Here is a 19,234-nt window from a genome sequence, read left to right on the forward strand (position 1 = left end):
GCTATCAAGAGCTCTCAAGTCATTTTGTTAACTATGTTCTCCATTTAACTGAGCCCCACACAGACAGAGGGGAAGAAAAGAAAGACTTCAGATTGTCACTTACAAAAAATTCAAATACTCTGTTCCCTCTCTTTCCCTCCCCTATCTTCTCCACCCTCCCACATCCATCCCACCCCCAAACTAAATATACAGCCCAAACACGAAAACTCAAACTTGAAAATTCCCAAAGTGGTAATCAACAAACCATTTTAACATGGAACACAAAAATTAAATGCAATGCCCAAATTCACATGAGCAGCCACAAGGGAGACAGGAAGTGGGGCACACCTGACACGCTTTAGGAAGTTGTGTGCACGTTTACCGTGCTTTGCAGCCATCTCTTCCTTCCACTCCACAGCACAGGAAAGGCAGATTCTGAGTATAACAGCAGAGCCCTGGCTTTTCCTACCATTAATCACAAGGTTAGATCCTGGATACAGAGATATTAAATGATCAACAAACATAAAGTTAGCACTTAACTCAAATGAAATTTTTTTTGTCCTTTCCCTTTCATTGAAGGGAAAGAGAAAAAAAGCTTCACATGGCTTCCTTTTCTTGACCTACAACAAATTCCATTAAACTTCAAAAACAATGCCTTGAGATGTTGGAGGATGCAGACAGGAAACTGAAGAAAGACTTTACACAAAAGCTAAAAACGTCTTTTTTTGGAGGGAGGGCTGTGGCGAGGAAGGGCTGATCTTGACAGTGACAGCTCATGGCTACTGAGAACCTGATTAGGCCTGGATGTCATACAGGTGTGGCAGGATGTATATAGCACACCAAAATGAATTGCTGTTTAGCCAGAGAAAAGAAATATGCAAATGTTTGTAAATAATGAATGATTGCCCTAAAGTTTACAAATTCATATGAGGCCCTGAAATTCAATCCAATCATGTTTTCAAGTTACTAGAAATTCTATTTTTTTAATGGATATCAGTCATCTGTCCATGGTTAATTCATCTTTAAGTCTAAAGTCTTCTACCCACCCATTACCGACACCCCTTTGTTTCCTGGGACACTTAATTTATGAGGGCTTCATATACAATAGGATAAGCTTCCAAAAATGGTGAAATCAAAATGGGCTTAGATATTGTCACCATTAATAAGTCTGTTATTATAAAAGGTAGTGTTTGCGATGAAAACCAGGTTTATATCTGTATTTCATCACCATCCATAAAGTTTGGAGCCCTATGAAACTTGACTCAAATGATTCAAATTCAAGATTTAAAAAAATTGCTTCAAAATGATACTCAACAGTGATTTTATTGGGCTTATTTTGGGGAGCACTCAAACAACACTTTTTTTTCCTGACTTACTGGCCCCAAAATGCAAGAAGGTTTAACCTTGATTACAAACTCAAGAAACAGAGATACTGGCCTATTGTGCAATAATCAGCCCACATTTCAATGAATAAGTAATATTTCTCACAAACCCAAGTTAGATAGTGGATTTATTTAACCTCTTGGGGTCAGGTAATAAATACTAAGTGAATTATTCAGCCCAATGGCTAATCAATACAATTCCATGATATATTTTTTGTGTTTCATAAAAGGTTGTACACTAAAGGCAGTGAGCAATTATGGAAATTGGGCCAGAGCGCCTCTCAATTCCTCTCCAGCTTGAAACCCCAGCAGGCCACCTTGACAGCAAATCGATTAGTGCTCCAGTGAAGCGGCTCAGTGACCTCTGACCCGCTTCCAGCACGGCCTGACAGAGGAGAGAGTATTTTATATTTATTTTATTGAATTAACTCCATCTTGCCTGTACCAATGCTTTACACATATTAGGCAGCAAGCTACAAGCTACTTCATTGTCGTTGTTTTCCATTGCTCTTGCTAGGCAAGCCCCACCCCTTGCCCTGCGGATTTCTTTGTCCTGGTTTTCCTTTCACTTCTGGCCTCAATATAGGATTTCATTCCACCCTGAGACTCACGATGGAGCTCCAGGTAATAAAAACCAAGAACGAAGCTCATAATCCTCCCGCCTTACAGTTCCTACCTATCTGGTCCACTCAGGACAGCTCCCCATCCTCATTTTATCCCCCATAAAAACAAAGACCCCTCAGTAAAACCCAGCTCAGCATGGAGCTCATTCAGTAACATATGCAAGACAGCATCAAGGATTAAGGCTACTTCCTATTAAAAAATCAAAAATAAACCAGAAGCCTTAGGTATTCTCTATTTTTGTCACTTAATAATATTATTGGCTCATTGAAGCCATCAAAGAGGGAGAGGGAGACAGAGAAAACAAAGCCAGCTGAGTTTAGGACACTCTTTCATCAAGGGAACAATAAATACAAAGGCACCTCAACCATCAGCAACCGAGAGCTTATGAGAAAGGAAAAACTACTAAATCACCAAACATATCTCAGCTTTACTTCTGCTCTATGGAGTATTGGTAAAAAAAAAAAACAAAAACACCAAAATAAAAGAAAAGTAAATGTCAGAAGAAACCAAGAGTTCCAAGTCAGAAAATCCAGTTGGCAGCTCTGTATATTAATACCAAAGGTTAAATTATCAGCATAAATTTGATGCTGTAAATCACAGGAGTGAAGGGTCTTAGGCCATATTTGAAGGAGGCTGTATAGAATAGTGGCTTAATACATAGATTCTGAAGTTAAACTACCTGGAATCAAATCCCAGTGTTTTTACTAACTAGCTGCAACCTTTGTGCCAGCCACTTGGCTTCTCTAAGCTTCAGTTTCCCTCATCTATACATAAGGACAATAGTCTTGCATGCAGTTAAGTAATGTTGACTACCATTAGTACTTTATGAGATCCCAAAATATTTTATATGAGTAGATTAAGTAATTTTTTGGTCTCATTTTATGAATGGGGTGACTGTAGGATACAGCAAAACAGAATTTACCCTCCAAGTTATTGCCTCTCCAGTTTCATGTACACACGAAAGTCTTGTGATAACAACTCACTCCTCAAAATCTTTTTCACTTGGCTTTAGAGGGCCTTGAATTTTACCATTAAATATTCAATCCTTGGGTGGATATCCCCAAAGATCTAAAATGGAAGTTCTCCCCACTCCCAGGGGTAGAAAACATGAAACTAATTCATTCTGTTCATATCACCTTGCTCTGGACAGGAGACACTTGGGCCCTAGGGAGCACTGGCCCCATGTGTGCAGAATGAGGGATGGAGTTTATGACTCAGGAAAGGAACTGAGGAAATGGAGTAAGAAATCCAATTAGAAGGATTCCAGGGTTGTGCTTCAACTGCTCCAGCATCTCATCAGGAATGAGTCAGCACTTCCAGACAACTTGCTTCTAAATGAAAGATAAGCTCAACTCTTGAATCCCCTAAACTTCCTTAGAAATGAGGACCACTATCACCTCCCACCCACCACACCAGACACCCTTAGATATTCTAACAAAATGCAACCAAGGTCCAAGTCCATTTGCAAGTGGTTCCTGCATAAATGCCTTTACTAGGCTCATGGGCAGGGCCAGAGTGAAAGCAGAAACAGATACAGACTGCCAAGGCTATTTTTTAAGATTATCTCTGTTCTTAGGAAAACTGGGGAGGAAGAGTATCTTGATTCGGTCTCCCATCCTGTACTGTTCTTTGGTGTCCTAGGGATTCACGATCTTTTCTTTTCTTAGCTCAGTAATCCTTTGTCCCTTAGCGCATGCCCCACTACCACCATCCCTTTTGGTAGATAGAAAGATACTCACCTCCCTCTTCCTTTGGTCTACAAACCTTATGGCAAAAAAGTCAAAAACCATGCGAGGCAGTGGAGGTAAATGAGGAAGGAAACACATCTACCCCCCACCTTCTCCTCATCCTCTCTACTTAGCACTTAAATAGCCTAGATACTTCACACCTTTAGAGCCAATGAAAATAACTTTTCATGTATATATTCCCCAATTAAGATGGACTGAGCTAATATCACCAATGAGAGTATCAAGACTCAAACTAATGGCCAAAATAACTTAAACAAAATCTAATGCTGTGGTAGCTCTAGCATATCCATAGAGAAGGAGTTCAAGGCGTGGCTCTGTTGGGAAGTATGGAGTGAAGGGAGTTCACGAAGTCATCTAGAAGCTGAGCAAACATGGTTTTTCCTTGGACTTTTTGTATATTTTAGAAGGCCTAGGAGGAACTGGTAGAGACGAAGGGAAGGAGACTAAGACCCTGCCCCTAAGCCCCTTCTTGGTGCCAATGACCTAATGACACTTGGTTTGTCTGGGACTCCCTGACCCAGTTGTATTAGCAAGACTATCCACAAGATTTCCACTGCTGGCCTCGATCTAGTACCTGGACACCTAATGCCTGTAAAAATCTCAGACGTCCCACCATGCTTCTTACCAGGAGGAGTAATGTTGGGACTGGAAAGAAAGAGGGCCTGCTTCAGACACTGACTAGCTGTATGACCTTGGGCAAGTCGCCTCTTCTCTGGAACCCCACATATAAAATGGAGAGGCTATTTCCTTTCCATAAACATTATGTGATTCATAGTTGTTTGTTTATCTGAATGTGTGAGAAGCTAAGATTGAATGTTTACTTCCTCTGGAAAATTGGAATTTAACAGCCCAAAGAGCCTTTCCCCTCTCCCCCCTCCCCCCACTAAGACTAAAAAGAAATCCATTTACTCAATCTGCTAACCCCAAAACCAAAATAAAGAGAGTCCATGGTATGAATGACTTGGCGAAGACTTCTGCAAATGCTCACTCAAGAGTCAGGGGTGTTCCCCAAGCCCTTCTGCAGAATGGCATAGTGTGTTCTTCCTGGACCCACAAAAAAGAAAATCTTTCACACCCTTGCATAACTCTATGCATTAAACCATAAATTATTCTTCCCCTCTCTTCCACTTTCAGAATCTATACAAAAATGATTACCTCAGTCATTTTTCAATATTACTTTCATACTTGGAAAATGCATTTTCAAAAGGTTATTTATTTTTCACAGCATGTCAGGTTGTTATAGTGTACTAGTTAAAATAAAACTACTATATAAACTACTGTATACTGTTGCATGCATTACATTTCCCTACAAATACTGTGAAGTAGGATTTTCACAGGTCCTAGGTATATTTATTTTAAATATTACATTATACTTTATTTCAGCACTATTCCAGATTTTAAGAAAGAGGTAGAAGCCAGTTGCTAAAGTAGCTTAGCTATTAAATAACTTTCTTAATGAAGTCGCCCATTTCAGAAGAAAGATTATTTAAATATTAAAAGCAGTTTCACTATGAAAGTTAAAATCAGCTCATACAATCATTCCTTCTCGAAAGCTTTTGGAATAGGTAAAAATGTCCCTTTGGATTTGATTCATGCTCACCTAAAAACAAGAATTGGACAGGGAGTAAAACATGTAAAGCACAAAATACTGAATGAATACAATCCGGAATTTCTAATGAAAAACATGGGTTCTTGATGTATATGGTTAGGTTTAAAATATTTCCTGGAATACTTTGAAGAGATGACAAAACAAAACAAGAGATTTGCTTGAGGTAAGTCCAAATTTTATGCCTAGAATTGTTTTCTGCTCAAACATAGTATTAACTGTTCTCTAAAGGGCTGTGAATGCCTTTAAAAGGCCACCTCAGTTAAAGACTACACAGAAGGACATGGATCCCAGGTGCTTTTGTTAGCATCTGTAGTTGTGACTGTGGGAGCCCGCAGCGATGTGTGAGGGGTGCTTGCTGCTGTATAATACACCATAACAAAGCTGACCGGGGCCTGTGTGCCGAAGGAACCACAGCCGCACACTGGTACCTCACCGGGCTTAGAAAATGCTGCCCTCCCGCTCTCTGTGCGACTGAGTGAGAGGCAGAAAGAGGAAGCACTTAAATATTTAATACATGATTCTGCAAAGGCTTTGAGCCCTGGCATGGAGAGTCTGAAAGCGCCAGCTACTGCACATCCATTGAGGGTGTCACCAAATGGCGCTCTAGCATCCAGGTTACAGGCAGCTCAAGAAACAAGTTTCTTTTCCTTTTTCGGCTTCTGAAGCTGAGTTAGCAGCAGCCTGTCTTGAAATCTTTCAGAATTGCTTTAATGTCTCATTTTAGTTTCATCTCAAGCTACACAGAATGTCCACCCTCAGTGCCCTGGAGGTCACAGGCAGCAAGTCCATGACCAGGGAAAGCATGCTTGAGGAAATAGAGAGCACGACTGGAGAGAAGAAAGCCAGGATACTCCCCATGCATTTTTAATACTGCCAAATTTACCTAAAATGTGCTCCCTGCTAGTGCTTTTAACTAACAACCAGGCAATATATTGCACTGTAAAATGTTTTATTTTAACACCTTACAGTTTCTAGCTCTGTGGCTGTTGCAGGTACATCCATTAAAAGCAACACAGACCATAAATCAGAATTCCATACCTTTTCGCAGTATATGAATCTATTCTCCTGCTGGTAAGCACACAGCTTTCATTGATGCAGATGGGGGTGACATATACTTATGCAGGGGAGAATAGATCACTCTATACATGTGAATTTATGCTTTTAGACAGGTGGCTGTATGTAGACAAGAGACACCAATAAACAGATTTTATTGGCACTCTTTAGAAACAGATTCTGTGCTACATATCTACGGAGGAACAGTCATCTTTTTCAAAGGGAAATACAGAAGCAATCCCTTGGCAGAGTTATGATTTACAAGTTCACTACAGCACACTGCGGTGCCTATCTTCACACACATCCATGGTCATTTGAACTGAGCTTGACCAGTCCTTGATGTTTCAATAATCACACTTAGGTGGAATCTAATTGTAATATCCCTCATTGCTGCCATGAAAACATAGCAAACACTGTATGGCAGAAGGAAATGTTAACTTTTTAATGCTCTGTGTAATATACATGCGTACACAAATATAGGGTAAAGATTCTCAGAGGCATTGATTTTTCATGAAGCATACGTCTTTTTGATCACCACCAAATGGACTGATACACTGGCTTTAAGGGAATATACTTCTCATGTTTAAAAAATAAATAAAAACTAAAATACTCTGTGTCACATGTGGATTCTGTGTAGTTATTGTATGTATTTCTTTTCTTTGAACAATATTTACTTTGATTTTCTGTCTGCATTTTTAGCTACTTCCAAACCGGGAACCCAGGAATAATGCAAGTTACAAAAACAGATGTAGCAAATATTTTTTAAAATAAGCAGCTTAAATTTCCATAATTTACAATAGATATTCACACTTGCACAAAGTGGTTGACATTTAGCATATGCATCTAGCTGTGTATAAGGAACAGCTTTTACCAGGATAAAATATCTACTCCCAGAGAAATCCCCAAACTAGAAAGAAGCCAGCTCCCATCTTCAGCTTCTTTCTGTACTTCATTTTAAAGACAGCTTCCTAGAAGATATTAGTCAGCTCATTTTTATTTATGGCACCAAAAGTTGCTTATGATTGACACTGCCATGTCCATCTGTTGCAGAGACTTATAGGCAAAGACAATATTTAACTACTCCTATTTGTTTGCATGGCTGTGGTAGAGGGAACCACAAAATAGTGATCTATCCAAAAGAGAAAAAACATTAGAGAGTGGCACAGTGGAATTTATGAATGAGAGTGCTTTGGCTGCAAAGCAGTCCCATTATAGCCCTCAGCCACCACAAAACTGCTGTGTAATTGGAAAGGAACTTTTTCCCATGCAAGGAAGCTTCCAGTCGGCGCCATGCTGTCAGAGACGGTGCACTGGAGTGAAGGGATGCACACCTGTGGCCAGCCTCTCTCACTCACTGGGGCCTGGCCTTTGCCTGCACCCTCTTCTCACCAAGGGACCTGGATCTGAGAGGACCACAGATCACAGAGGCATAGTCTTTAGGACTGTTCAACTTTGGAGATGATCATTTTATCCACTCAATTTGGAGGTGAGGAAAGTGAAGCCTAGGAAAGCCAAATACACAAGTCTCAGAGGCACAGCCAAAGTCAAAGGCAAAGCCAGGACCAGAACTCACCTTAGCTCAGAGCACTTCTCCCTCCGTCGGGTTAAAAACTGACCCCATTTCAGAGCTCAAGTACCTAAAACCATGGTCAACCAATGTTATCTCAACCAAATGCTTTCCCAAATATCATTCTGGTTGGGAAACAATCAACTTCCTCCAAACTAGCTTTGGCATATTTACTGTTTTCCCAAAGGAAAACAATTTTTTTTTTTGTATGTGTGTATGTCTGTGTGCGTGTGATTGTTTTTTGGTCCCCCAGCAACAACAACTGTACAAACCTTAAAATAATTACTATTTCTCTTTCCTTAAAAATAAAAAAAAAATCTATCTTCTAAACAGAACGATAATATAGATCTCATATATATTAATGTCTTAAATTTCAAAAAGATTAAGTTCTTAAATTCAGAAGAAGGTTGTCAGGTTTTGATTTATTATTATGCTTCATAGCAGAAGTATTACATATATCAATTTTTATTTATCAAATATTAACAGTAGAAAAATAAAAAGTCAAACAAGATGTCATGACAGGGAGCTGCTTTAGGTTTGGTGGTCAAGAAAGCCCTCTTTAAACAGATCTCTCTGGAAAGGATAGTGCCTGAATATGTACGTAACTCACATTCTGTCATAATGAAATCATAATAGTAAGCATCTGCATCTAACTGAATCAGGCATTTAAGCAATGTATGGTTTCCATAACACAAAGCAATCCAGCAAGATGGGTGGAGCTTTCCCTATTTTGCAGATTTAAAAACCTAAGCTTCAAAGAGAGTTGGTTACACATCCAAGGTCTCACAGCTAGTTCACAGTGGACAGGGGGTCTGGGACCCTTTCTGTCTGATCCCAGAGTTCGTGCTATCTCTACTCAGGCCACACTGAACTCTGACTAAAAAGAGAAAGCAGACACAGAGATCGGCTATCAGCGTGATCATCATTACCCTGAGGGCCCACTGCCTGCCCCCCTTAGTAAGTCAGTTCTTCTCCCTGATAGATGCACTGAAATCTCCCTCCTGCACTTGCCTGCATAGCAGCCAACACAGCTGTAATTTCTCCCTTATTTGTGGGACTCCTTGAATGACTATCCTTCCCACTAGACTGTAAAGTCTATGCAAGGTCTGTAACAGTGTTTGCTTGGCACACAGTAGGTGTTCAGTGAATGAATAAATGAGATGCTGCTTCAAATTTACCTTCCCTGTGAGTAATTTAGAACAAGATATAAAGCCAGGAAAACCATCTTCTTGCTCTAGCCAGATCTGATAACCCCAGCTCAGATTCAAATTCTATCTCCCACTTAAATATCTCAAAGCAAGATAAAAATAAACAGCTGGAAGTCACCAACAAAAGAGAGAAAGAGAGACCAGAATAAGTTTAGAACCCTACCGAAGGTCTTGATGGTAGCAGCAAAACCATAAATGTCTCACCGCACTTCATGCGTCACAAGCACTTGCAGATGGAAATGATATCAGTTCTACTCTCTACTTCTGCTTTGTCTCACCAAGACCCTGCTCCAGGAAAAGGTGATGTGATTTATCCTGCATTCTATCATTCTGGATCCTCTATTCACCAGCACTTGTGCAGTCACAGTACAGTGATAAATGATGGTCATAATTATGACCCTAATTCACAGCAAGTCGCCAAGGTATCCTCTGGATCACGGAAACATGACACTAGGTGAAAGGTTCTTTGAAAATAGAGACTATGTTCTACAATTGTCCCAAGGGCTTTCTACAACACATACTTGTTGAATAAAGCTATATTGATGATAACTCTATTGTTGAACCTGAAAATGATGTTCTATATATACCATGTGAGAAAATAACCTACTAAGCAGAATGGTTAGCTACACAGAACACCCATTAGTGTTTTTTTAAGAGAAATTTAATTCATCATAAGTATAAAGTGATGACAATCTCAGTCACAGAGATTTGGTCCGAACTTCCAATTTACTGACTGACTAAGAAATTATAGTATTGGGAATTCCAAACAACTCCAGTTTAATCAAGCTACTGTGATTGGTATCGTTAGTGTTGCTGTTGTTTTGATCCACCAGAAAACATTGTCAGGTATTTAAATTTTGATATATTGAAACAAACCAAAACTCCAAAAAAAGATTTGATCTGTTTTTACACGAGAATCCTAGCTAGGGTACAGGGGAGGGAAGAAGTTAACTAAGCCAGATTCGTGACAAATCAAAATTCAATGCATTTTACATATAAACTAATCATTCCCCTCCATTCCTAATATAATGGGAGAAAATACCTCTGAACACATACATTGTCAAAGAGAGGATCCATGTAATATAAAACTTCAAAACAGAATTATTTTGTTACTTATTCAATAACACTTGGTTTAACGAACCAGTGTAATACAAAGAGCATAGTAATTGTTAAAATTATTTCTTTACCTCATCTATACCATATCTCTTTTCTCATTCATTTGTATTTGCATATTTCTAAAGTAACTTCTGCCAAGACCATAAGGGAATTAGTTAATTTCAATAAACAAAACCACAGGGAAAAAAATATCCTCACTGAACCAAAGCTAAAAACAAAGACTCAAAAAAAGGAAAAATATTAAATAACCTTAGGACCTTACCAAATGCATTTAATCCTTTGAATAACTGTATAAATATTTTAATGTCTTTTATTTATGTTTTCTTTCTTATTATAAAGATAGACTTTATAAAGTACTCCTCTCTAGAAAGGAAAAAAAAAGAAACTGTGGTTTATTATTTAACTTCCGAAAAGCCAACATCAAAGGTTAGACTTCTGGCCTTCAAGACCAGATCATTTGTAATTTCTTCTTTTTTTACTATTTTTTAAATTTATTTATGTGGAGAAGAGTCAGAGATCCCAAGAATTCTTTTTTGGAGGCCTTTCTTAGCCAAGCTGAGTGGATGGGAATTACTCTATTGCCAAAATCCAAAAGAGAAGCTGTCCTTTCCCTCATTCTTCTTCATCTCTCTCCTCTACAAGCCCAGAAGGGGTAACCTGACTCAAAATGGAAATATTGTTATTCTTTTTTTCCCTTGTATTTAAAGAGAAAAAGAAAGAAAAAGAGTTCTAGCTTATTGTAAGTGTAAGGCTACAATTACTTTACATAAAAGAAATTATCTGAAGTTCTCAAATTCATTTAACAAACCCACAGTGTTTATTTCGGACTAGGTGGGTGAGGGATGCTTCTTATTTAAATATATTCTCCTGTGAATTTACTCCATACATAATTTTAAGGTGCTTAATGAAAGATCCAAGCAGAGATGGAATTAAGTTGCAGACAATGACAGTAATGAAACTCAGGGACAGTGAAATAGGATGCAAGTCTAAAGCTGTTCAGCTAAATCAAATTGTGCGTCCAACAATCCAATTGCTATTGAAACTGCAGCAGCTTGGGCTAAAGTTGTCATGAAGTCTTATCCAGATTAGTCAAGAAAACATGAGTATCATAAATAAGCAACCGGGATGTAATGTATAGCATAAGGAATATAGTCAAAATATTGTAACAACTTGGTATGGTGATAGCTGGTACTTAGAATTATCATGTATATAAATGTTGAATCACTGTGTTGTACACCTGAAACTAATGTAATGTAATACTGTGTGTCATCTACCCTTCAATAAAAAATAATTATCTAAAAAAAAAAAAAAAAAAAAAAAAAAGAAAACATGAGTATCAATAAACCATACTTAGATCATTTCAATTTTCCCATCTTTCCACCATGAAAAGGGGTGGATGAGAAAATGGTCCAGGCAGCTCTCCCTGGTTCCATTCTCCTTCACCTCCCCACAACCCTTCTGAAACTTGGTTCACCACCTACTCCCCTCTATTCCTGCCACCGGTACTGATCAAAACTTCTACATCTCTGGGTCTTCCTGTCCCAGAAACTTCCGAACTTGGTCTGCTAGCCTCTAGGCTCTGCTCTCGGCAGCTGTGCTCATTATCCAACTACGACTCAAATATCACTTCTCCCAGCATTCCCTGACCCCACACAAAAGCAATCAGTCCCTGACATGGATGCTGCCTGACACTCTGCCACGCCATCTAACACCTCTTATTGGTTAGTTCTCCATATACACCTGTGCCTCCCAAGGGCACAGACAGTTAAGGGCAGGAAAAGCCTCTGTTTCACTAACATATGAGCAACAGAGTCTCCACAAAAACAGACCCTCAATACTTTCCTTGAATTGAATCCATAGGCTTTACCGTGGAATGTATCCCATTAACTGTGCCAGGCTGTCCATGAGGGAAGAGGTCCAAAGCACGCTGTGGTATCATTTCAAAGTCCCTTTCTCCAGGAGCATGAGCAGCAGCACAGTCAGCACACACATGGCTAGAGATCCAAGCTACCAGTTACTTAGCCTTTTTGTTTTTTTCAACAAATACTTATTGAATTGCACACTTTGCTGCATGTTGGTGGCTCAAAGCCTAGTACGATGTGATCGCTGCCCTCCTGAAAACTGATGTCAAAGATTCAGTAAGGAAGGAAAGTTTGAGAAACAAAAGATTTGACAGGGACCATGACTGTTGGTATCAGCAGTGTTCAGGGAAAGTGGGTGGAGAGAACCCTACTTTGTACTGTTTGACAAGTTCTGTGGTGTAAATACTCCCACCAGGAATGACCTTCAGGCTGCCGATGCAGTATCCCTGAGTAGAGCTGGGAAGAGAGTCACTCCCTTGGTTCTTAGGAACCAGCGCAGTCCAGTTCCAGCACTGGATAGGCTCTGTGTGCCCCAGAGCAACAAGCTAAATTCACCATCACCCAATAAATGCAATAGATATTTATAAAGCACCTCCTGAGTGGCAGGCACTGTGCTGGGTAGGAATGAAAACAGTGAAAGCCACAGCCCCTGGTCTCAGGGAGCTTCCAGCATATTATCCCAGGAACTGACCCAGCTGGAGATCTCCGTGAATGTGTCTCTCAAAACCGAAAGGGAGGGAGCTAGAACCTGATGGATGAATAAAACCTGAGTTTTCAAGAAGGGAGGGAGCTTCCCTAACAAAAGTAATGGAAACAGCATGAAAAGAATTTAGCCTTTATCTTCAAGCAGTAAAAAGTCACTGGTGGGTTTTAAGCTAGGGAAGGGCACTATCAGACTTGAATTCTGAGAAGCTTCCTTTGGCTTGTGTGTGGAAAGAATGGATTCTAGAAAGGCGAAATGAACGCAGAGACGCCAGCTGGAGTTACAGTAGGAGTTGGGGTGAGTGATGATCTTGGTGGTGGGGGGGGTGCAAAGAGGACAGAGCTGAGAGATACCCCGTGTGGCTCTGGGGGCAAGAGGGAGAAGGCAACAGTAAGGACAATTCTGAGGTTCCTACAACTGAAAGGATTAAGAAAGCAGAATTGAGAGCTCATGTTTGAGCACTGAATTCCTCAACACGGATTTTAGGTCCCCAATTTGTGTAAAAATGGCTCCCTCCAAAAAAAAACCTATATCCCTTATATGGCCTTTAAGGGCCCTTCACACGCTGTTCCCTTCTTCCCAGCCTCCCTTTCCCTCAATTGCCATGTACTGTATTTCCCTCCCTCAGCAGTATCCACTTCCCAAAAAGAAACTCATGGAAACCTTTCTGCATCTTTTGCCCAAAGTTCCCTATCAAAATCTTCTTTCTCAAGCCTTGCTTCTTGGTGAAAGGCCAATGCTCAACCTCTAAAAGAGCCATCCACCCCAGAGCTGTCTGTATTTCAGGGTGAAAACATGACCCTCAGATCATATTGCATTCATCTTTGTATCTTCTGGAACTGTCAAGTGATAGGTACCATATTTCCATATTTTGGTACCATATTTTCCAAAGCAAAATCACAACACCTGATTTGACCACATGAACAGAACACACTTAGAGAAAGAAGATAGACTGGTCTCCAGAGAAATAATAAGCACTCATCAAACATTTATTGTATGCTCATTAATTGATTCAACAAAGAATCACTGAATGTCTACTACGCAGAAGTACACAGCAGGTACTCAATAAAGAACAAAGGATGAACTCTCAGGCATCAGAAGCTTCCCTCCCTGTAGACACTTCATACTCAGCTTCTTTTAACAATATGTGTCTGGTCCTGTCCACTCTGATTTCAACCACATATGTCACCCTTACTGCATGGCTTGGGTCCACGGCATGGCAACTCTGAAGGAGCTGCCTGGTCCACACACAAGTCACAGTCTGCAAGTGTCAAGGAGTGAATGCACCCAGGGACAACTCTCAACCAGTGGGGGGCAGGAGCCAGGAAATAAGTGCTCCAGCCTCTTGTCCTTCAGGAGCATAATTCTAGGAGGCATATTTTACTGTGCCTCTTAGGAGACCCTAAGAGGATGGAGCACCTTTGCCTAACCAGTGACTTTGGTAATGCACCGTTATCTTTGTTTTTCTTCCTTAGCTGCGCTCACTCTGCTCACTTCCTGCTTCCTAGGATCATGTCACATCAACCACCTGCATCCAAATCCCTGTGGAAGGTCTACTTTCAGGAGAACTTCAAATTAAGACAATCTTCAGCCGAAAGCAGCCATGCCAATGTCCAGGAGACACTGAAAACAGGGTGAGAACAGTCCAGAAACTCTCCCATTTCTATTGTTCTGTTAGGAAGACATCTGTGGAATATTGCATGAAAACAGCACAGAGTAAGTGCTAAATACATGTCTTGTGAATTAAATCCAGGTAAAAATCCAGCTTCTTCACTGTAGTAAAAAGGAGGCAATGCATGTGGCTTCCTAAATTATTGGTTTACACCAGCTTGATTTGGCTCTTTTTTCCAAACTTGGCCCTGCATGTTACAAAATATTTATCAATATATTAAATGCTACTTAAACTTCCTAAAATGATCCCAGAACTGTAAAGAAAGACAAAAACAAAAAAACACCTTCTGATTTAAACATACTCAGCTATCCATTAGCATGACAAAGTGCATTTATTTAGACATTGCCATTAATAATGAAATGATGTATGATTTCCACTCCTGCAGCTCTTCCTTCCTTGCACAATCAATTATACATTTAGGAAAATACTTAGTGGATAGAAGGCTTCTCTAATTAAGCATCACTTGAGAGAGCCTGTGAGATCCTTAAAACTTAAAAAGAGCTCTCATATATGTAGGATGGTAGAGGGAAAAATCCACTCAAAACATTTGAGTCTTGATTAGAAAAACATCAATTTTCATACATTCTGAAGTGTTAAATCAGAAGTCAACATACACATACATTTTTAAACCCAATGAAGACTTCGAGGTGAACTAAATTTTCTGCAAAAAGTATAAATTCTTTCTCTCTTTGTTGCAGCTAAGATGCTAGGACCAGCTTGAAATTAGATCTTTTGGGTGAGACTCAGCCCTAGAATTGCCATCCCTTAGACAAAACAGTCTTCTCTGTCAGAATCATTGAGGATTTAAGAGAGTTGGTGCTTGAGAATTCTGGAAATAAGAATCAAACAGAAACAGCTAGCATAAGATTTCCCAGAAGACAAAAGAGGGACGGTTTCTCTCACTGAGATTATTACATATCACATCCTGTTGTCAGGAGCAGTGTTTGTCTGAAGATAACCTCCAGTATGAATTTGCATCCTGGATGTACTGGCAAACTAACTCTCTCCAACATGCCCCAGCAGCTTCATTCTAGTTGGCAAGTCCAAAGGCTTTCTCTTTCTCTCCCTCTAGAGGCAGAACATGAAGCACTAAATACAGCTTGATTTCACAGCATTAGAAATAAAACCTGGGATAAGACTCCAGACGGAACAGAAAGAAGGCCTTGGCAGAAGGCAAGGAGTGTGTCAAGAAAGTTTCATAAAAGAGAAACGGGGGACAGTGGCAGAGGAGAAGTGGGAGACAAAAGATGAGGTTCAGACACTGGCTCTCTTCCTCTCTCACCTCCCTGGGCTCCATCTCCCTCGCCTGCACGCCCTCCCCCATAGCCTCCTGCCCTCTCTCCCATAGTCTCAATTTCTCTCCTCCCCTCTCCCCTCACATTTCTCTCCGTGTCTCAGAATCCCTATCTCTCTCTCTCTTGCTCTTCTCTTTCCTGCCTTTCACCAGCCATGTTCCCCCACAGAACCACAGAACCTCCTGCTCCTGCAACGGTCCCCCCGACTCCCACCCTCACCCAGACGACTCCACCTACAACAGGAGGAATCAGTGAGCTTCCAGAATGGGCTCTGCCTATGGTGTGGGTGTGATGGCCACATCACCAGAGGCAGTAGTCATCTGGGGACACCTCCTGTCCCCAGCACCCTTCGGCCCCACAACCCTCTGTCACAGCTCTCAGACCTTGGGTCAGACGTACTGGGCAAGGAAAATGTTCTCCTCATGTGCCCTAAGCAGATTTTCACAATACCTGGGCACGAACAAATTTCTAACTACTGATAGGCTCTTGTCCCCCTGCCTCCGTTTCTCCTGCTAGCCTGTCCCTCCATCAGCCAGGAGCCCTCCTTCCCAACCAGGGCCCAGAAAGCCTCGGAAGAAAACTCAGAACCTCAGTGGCAAGAAAGGAGAGGGGAGAGGGCACAAAGCTGGGTGCCTGTGCTCTTTTTAATTCCACGTTCTGGCAAAAAGAAAACCTCAGGTCTGACTTTAGAGACTTTGACACATAATTGGTAGCCAATTTTCCTAAGTGGTGAGTCAATTTTCTGCTTGTGAAATGTAACTTTACCCTGGTGCACACCAGGCCCCAGGGTTTTCGATGTGGCTTAACAGCAATTATATGAATGTTAGGAAGGGGGGAAGTGTTAAAGTTCCTACATTTACATTTTTTCATGTTCTTACCTCTTAAAGGAATAGAAGATGTCCCTTAACCATCTAAGCCACCAAAAACCCACCCAAAGACAGACACAGGATATCCTGAGAAAGAAAACCATTTTAAAGCTACACTACAAAGGGCACTTTTTTTTTTCAATTCTCTCAAGTATTCGGATGAGTAGTGAGCTGTAATGGGGAGGCGCACAGCAGTGAGGGGTCAGGGCATCCTCTGCCTAGTTCGCCTCCAGCTATTTTCTTTGCCCACCCCCCTCCGCCCCACCCCTTCCCCCCGCAAACACACACCCGGCGGGCGGGCGGAGGGCGCTGGGTCCCCGCTGCGGCCTCGCTCCCCCCGCACCCCAGGCGGCCGGCGGCTCCCGTCCACATGTGAGACTCCTGTTTCGGCTCTCACTGGCGACAAAGTGGAGCCGGGGCCTTTCCGCTTAGGAGGAACTCGCTCCGTGTCGCTACCACCACCACAAACACCGCCGGCCCCTGCTCTGTGCTCCGCTGCCCACAGTGCGCGCGGCACCAGGCTGGATTTATAGCAAGGAGCCTCGACTGTGAGAAGTGATTCATGAGTCCCCACAATGCCACTACTGAGAGGCATGGTTGGGGGGGACTCCCATCCCTGCGCTCAGCTGCAAGGGCCGCCTTCCCAGCCCATCCCGGTTTGCAGTCGTGCAGGATCAACAGCAGCACAGCACAGGCATTTTGTCCTCCTTCATTTTATTGTAATTTTATTGTAATTTTAATTTCTCTATATGGAGAAAAAGGGTAATCTCCACCACATCCCTTTTATCATAATTTGCTGAAAGCCCAACAGACTGAAATATGTTCTTCAGTAATTAATCGTTGCAATAGGAAAATCGTACTACATACATATGTTTATACAAACCTACACTCACGCACGCGCGCACACATACACATACACACTCAGGCTCAGGATACACTCACATGCAAAAAAAAATGTTATCACTGTTATGAAATTTCCTGGAAGATCCAGTATGATTGTTTCAGAAAGGCATAACAATTTGAATAAAAACCAAATCTAATTTGGAAAACATCTACCATGAATGAAGTTTTGAAAAAATGGGGGAAAAAAACAAAGTAACTGATGTTAAAAATCATTTAACAGGGAAAAAACTATGCATTGAAAAATTCCACCCAAAAAGAAATCGTATGTCACATTATATAGCTTTATTGCTTCACAGCCCCCAAAATGCTCCAAACTTCTCAAAGCAAAGGGGAAAATACTGCACTTGAAAGCTACCCTTTGGACTATCAGACCGTATTCCAAAAGATAGAAAAAAAAAAACCCACAGCAAAAATTCACACGTGAAACTTTGTGCCAGATTCTGTATTAAAAGTAGGCTTGTCAGGTCTCATGAATACCTCCCTGGTCTGTGGTCACAAGGTGTGGTGGTGCGCCTTCACCACAGCAGTCTGGGCTTTCTCTAGGCTTTTTCTTGAGCCACAGCCGGTCAAGAGGATTCTTTGCAACACCAGCCTTTTAAATCCACTTCTTTGTTTTTCTCCCTGACTCTCAGTCGAATTGTCTTCAAGTTTCTGCCTAGGTCAGCCATTCCAAGCTGGAACTAAGAGAAGGGCAGCTCCTTTACCCTGAGAATCTGGAGCTGCAAACCTTGAGGAGAAGCCCAGGGAGGGGTAATTGTTTTAGTGAAGCTCACTGCCTCCCCTCGTCAGTGGTCCATGAGACCCTGCTGGTGGCTGCTTACCTTTGGCAGTAACCCAGGGTAGGTTCAGGAAACGGTTTCGTGTTCCTGCCCTTAGCCTGTGTCAATGAAGCCTGGCACATCTTTTTTTGTGGTTGTAATTTAAATGAGACAACCAACTGCACAGCTGTCTCTGTCAAATTATGCAGGGCCATGTGGCCTTTCTTCCATCTTTAAAAAGTCCAGGGCACCTCTGACCATGTTTGAGGGAAGCCCAAGGGAGCAATGACCAACAAAAGGAGTAGTGATTATGCCAGCAAAGGATGGAAATTTGCCTAAATGAATATATTAAAGGCTGCACTCAGAAAATAGAAATGTTAGTTTTTAAACAGAGTCAGAATGGTGTCATGATTAAGACCCTGATCTTTGGGGTCTGACACAGTAGGGCAGGTGTCCCAGATCCACCATGTAATAGCTGTGGTGACCTTGGGCAAGTTATTCAACCTCTCAGAGCCCCAGTTTTCTCATCTATAAGATGGGGGGGAAATAAGACTATTGCCACATAGAGTTATAGCAAAGATTAAATGAGAATACTTAGCAACTATGTAGCTTAACAAATGTTAGCTGTTACTATATTAATCATCAGTAGTAATTACAGTATTACAACACTAGTACATAGAAAACGTAAAAGCCAATGCCAGTCACCATGTTGTCAGTCATCTGTACCCAAAGAAGAGGTTAATTTTACTCTAGCCTCTTATTTTACATATGACAGAACATACTTGCCAAGCTTCAAATAAAATTAATGCCACTGAAGTTTCTATAATCCACATTTTATTTTATTCTATTTATACTGCATCGAGTGTTTTAACACGGTCTCTCTCTTTCT

The 19,234-nt window shown here is 41.2% G+C and overlaps 1 protein-coding gene across 11 annotated transcripts in view; it reads right to left on the reverse strand.

Annotated features, from left to right (window-relative positions):
* Positions 1 to 19,234, reverse strand: part of EBF1 (EBF transcription factor 1) — a 376,768-nt gene that overhangs the window by 313,000 nt on the left and 44,534 nt on the right. The gene's annotated exons all lie outside the window — the stretch shown is intronic.

Source organism: Manis pentadactyla, chromosome 2 (genome assembly GCF_030020395.1).
Source record: "Manis pentadactyla isolate mManPen7 chromosome 2, mManPen7.hap1, whole genome shotgun sequence".
Lineage (NCBI taxonomy): Eukaryota > Metazoa > Chordata > Mammalia > Pholidota > Manidae > Manis > Manis pentadactyla.